Source organism: Mus pahari, chromosome 4 (genome assembly GCF_900095145.1).
Source record: "Mus pahari chromosome 4, PAHARI_EIJ_v1.1, whole genome shotgun sequence".
In the NCBI taxonomy this organism is placed as follows: domain Eukaryota; kingdom Metazoa; phylum Chordata; class Mammalia; order Rodentia; family Muridae; genus Mus; species Mus pahari.
In genome coordinates, this window is record NC_034593.1 from 105,805,508 (window position 1) to 105,809,899 (window position 4,392).

Here is a 4,392-nt window from a genome sequence, read left to right on the forward strand (position 1 = left end):
TTTGTAATAGTTATGATACTGATACCAGCCTTTCCCATTCACATTAAAATACTTACCTGAGGTCTGTATCTGTGATGGTTAACTTCAACGATGACTTTATCATCTTAGGAGATGGCTGGGAGATTTTCAGACACACTTCTGGGTGTCTCTGTGGAGGCATTGCGAAAGGGGACTGGCACGTGGGATGGCACAGGAGGGAAATACCAAGCCTGAGTGTGAGCAACACTGTCCTGGAGGGGTGGAGGTCTGGGGGGGGGTAGGAAAAGGAGAAACCAGGTAGCTCATACACACTCCCATCTCCCAGAACAAGTGCATCACAGATGATGCCTCACTCATACCAGTGACTCTCCAGAGCCTTCATCACCTGATTTAACTCAAACATGGCAATGATAATTTCCTGCCATTTTACATAGAAATGTCAATGTGGCTCAGATGTTGGGTATTAGCCTAAATGATGCCCTGGGTTCATTTCCTAGCCCTGCATAAAACTAGTGAACATTGGACTTACAACATTTAAGAGACAGAGGCAAAAGGAGTTCAGGGCAAGTCTTAGGTACACAATGAGAGTTCAAGGCTAGTCTGAACTATGTGAGTCCTGTGCCTCAAAAAAAAAAAAAATCTATTAGAAAAAGTAAGTAAAAGTGACTTGTTAGTTTTTGTTAAACTTTAGTATCCTTATTTCTGGATACTAAAATTTTCTTCTTGTTTTCAGCTATTTCCTTCAGAGCCAGGAAAGGAGGGACTATTTTTTCAGAACTGGAAGTATGAAGATTCTAAAACTTTGATGTTGTAACAAGCAAGGTAACACTAGCCTCTCCATCTTATGCTAAAAATAAATGAAGCTGGTCCACTAGACTAAAGCGCTAGTCAGAGGTTTGTGCTTTGAATGCCTGCTAATGACTCAGAAGCACATAACACAACAGGCCAGGCTACCCGTCACATGGAAGTTGTTTCCCTTATGGAAGTCAGTTTAGAGCAAATGATCCTAGTCACCTCTATGTGCGAAAGCCTCAGGGTCCAGGTGAGAGCTCTCTTATGATGGTTAGAGAAAAGCTGTGGGGAGAGAATCTCGAGCTGTTCCCTGTGGAGGTCACAAAGGATGGGAGGGCACTCTGGATGGAAGCAGATGCCTTCTGAAAGCAGAAGAAGAGACTAGAGAGGACACGGATGGAAGTGGGAATGACTTCCACAGGACAACCGCATCCGTGGGTACCAAGCAGTTATGCAAAAGGGTGGCAATTGCCTAACATATTTCAGAACTATGACCAGCTACTTTTGATCTTATAAAAATTTCTGTGAAGAATAAGTATATTGACCTCGTGAGAATGAGGTTTGAGAGTGTCTCTCTTATTCTCTCTCCCGCTAACTGGCTGAGTTCCTTGGTTACTTAGAAATCCATGAGATAGAGGTGAGGCCAAAGAAGTCCTTCTTAGCAGAAAATAACCCATAAATCTACAGTGAATAAATAATACATTTTTTGGTAAACATGAGATATAAGAAATTCACAATGGGGCCAGCACTGTGCATGGGGAGGTAGACAGGTCCCTAGCACACACTCATCACTCATTCTGGCTGAAGTGGAGAACACCAGGTCATGTGGGATACCCTATTCCAAGAACTAAGATGGAGTGGTATTGACAAGGTGTTTGAAACCCACTCCTAGCCTTTATACACATATGCCTTTACACCTACATGCACACATGAACTCACGTGTACCCCCACATGGCACATTTCATGTACATTTCTTGATAGAAAAAGTTAAATATTATTTATTGTCTCTACGAATCAATACTAGCTGGCTGCTGAATGCAAGCCCGAGGCACAGTTCTACAGATGTTCCTGGAAAAGGAGGCAGAGGGGTTCCACCCCTCCAGATACTCCAGCTTTCCCTGTCACACAACGATGTCCAGCAGTACTCATTTTCACAGGGGGAGGCTCGTCTTTTCTTTCCTTGAGGATTTTGGATTTTTGAGAGCAATTCTAGCCTTTATTTGTAGTATCCTCATAGTTACTACTGCTCTCCCTGGACCCGTGTGACCCTTTCCAAAGTGCTTCTGTCTATTTCGGATCTTCTGCACAGTGAAGAAAATCTACAGGATGGGAAAAAAAGTATTTTCAAACTATGTGCTTGACAAGGGTTTGATATCTAGAAGAGATAAGGAAACCGCAAAACTCAATAGCAGAGCCCTTTAAATGGGCTGATTAAAAATTGGGCAGCAGAGTTAAATAGACATTTTCTAAGGCATACAAATATTTTGTAGGTACATGAAAAATTGTTTCAAACCACTAATCATCATATAAATGTGGATCAAAATCCCAAGGCAACATCACTTACTCTGATGGCTGGTATCAGAAAGACTCAACTCAGTAAATACTGGGCAGGATGTAGACATAAGAGAATATTTGTTCACTGCTGGCAAGAATATAGTTTAATACAGAATTATGGAAAACAATGTGGAAAACTGGAACGACTACATGAGTTAGCAATCCTATCCTTGGGTGTATATATATTGGAAATGAAATCAGAATTCTACAGAGCTACTGTGTGGGTATATTCATTGAGACATTATTCATAGTGCTCTAACTGGAAACAACCACAATCTCCATCCACTGATAAACAGAAAAAGAGAATCTAGTACACTCACAAAAGATCGACATTCTCTTACTTGTGACAACTAGAAGATCACTACAGTCAGTCTAGCACAGAAAATAAGTACCACATCTGTCACTGAGATGTGGTGGCGTAAAGTACTGGTCTCACAGATGTAAGAGAAGAATGATGGTAATCAGAAAGTAGAAATAGTGGGGTGGAAAGACTGTGTTAGGTGGGAGGTTTACCAACTGGTATTAAGTTTCATTTAGAGAAGAAAGTAATTCTGGTGTGCTTCTGACGAGGCAGTGAGTGACCTGGGATATTTATTAGACAAGCTTTAAGGGAGGACTTTAGAAACTTTAATCATAAAGGGGTGACAAATGTTTGGAAAGACAGAGGTGTTTAACCTGATTTAAATATTACACATGCATTGCATTATATATTGTTTCAGGTATATATAATGTTCTTGTGTTTTAAGCATCAATTAAATTTCAATTTATAAAAGGATTAACAAACAGAGCATCTAGATGTTCAGGCAGTATATCTTTCCAAAAACCTTTTGACAAAACCTTTTGGCCTCCACTTCCCTAGGAACCCAAGTCGCTGTCCACATCTTAGTCTCTATTCTTTCTATGATGCTATGAATGGGAGATTGGTGTCTGGTAGTCAATCCATAAAAGCCCATCTTTGTCTACTTCCCTTGTCATTGGTGAATTATGCTACCACAAGGCTTTAATTGCTGTTCCACTCAGTCCTCATGACCTTGGTATCCATCCTGTTATACTTTGGCCAGTGCAGCTAACGAATGAATGTGAATCTCCAATAAGTGTATTATCCATTTTCCCACAGTCCCCAACACTTCTTATTACTGATAACACAGCCGAAGACCTGCTCAGGTGTTACCCCATTGCTACTTTCTCACCTTTGGGTTGAGAACACGATTCCTAAAATCACACCACCTAAATCTGACCTCTACTCTCACAAGGCTATTAGGCGGGGGAGTGTTGCTCAAGTCACTCGATAGTTCTGTATTTTGCTTTCTCTGTGTGTATATTACAAGAAATAGAAGACATCTAATAAAGCTACTATGAACTCAGCAGACACATCGAATTTACAAGCTCGTCTAGGGAGTAGTGAGCATTATAGATTTACTACTGCTGTTGTTACTACTAATCACTTTATTACTCACCTATTTCTCAGGCATTTCAATGAGATCTGTGAACCAGATGTTTCATCATAAGAAGCTTAGTGAGAATTTTCTTCATATTAACCCCATGTCCTCAAACACTTCAGAAATATTTTTTGGTCTCACCAGAAATTGCTTATCATAGTACTGAATGAAAACGTCTGCTTTATTTTTGATATGAGTCTGACAAATTTTTCTCACCTTATTAAATGTTGACAGGCCAGATAAATCTCTCTGTATTTCTATCCTGAAATCTGTACACATTTCTTTATTCTTATCCTTTCTTAATGCTTTACCAAGTAGAAGTCCCCCAAACATTGAGAAATTAGTAAAAATTTCCCATTTCCAGAAACTAAATTGTGACTTTCAACTTGATATCCCTTGTAACTGAAGGTAATTTGAGTTGTTTCTTAAGATCCCAGCTTACCCTGTTAGCTGGCTTGTCAGTCTTCCATTTTCCCTTGGTGAGTCAAAAATATTTTTCACTTGGAGAATGAAATATGTTTAGTTCCACTTTACAGAATAGTTTCGAGTGCGTGGTCTTTGTTTATTTCTTTATTTGATATTTTCTTTATTTACATTTCAAATGCTATCCCGAAAATTCCCCATACCC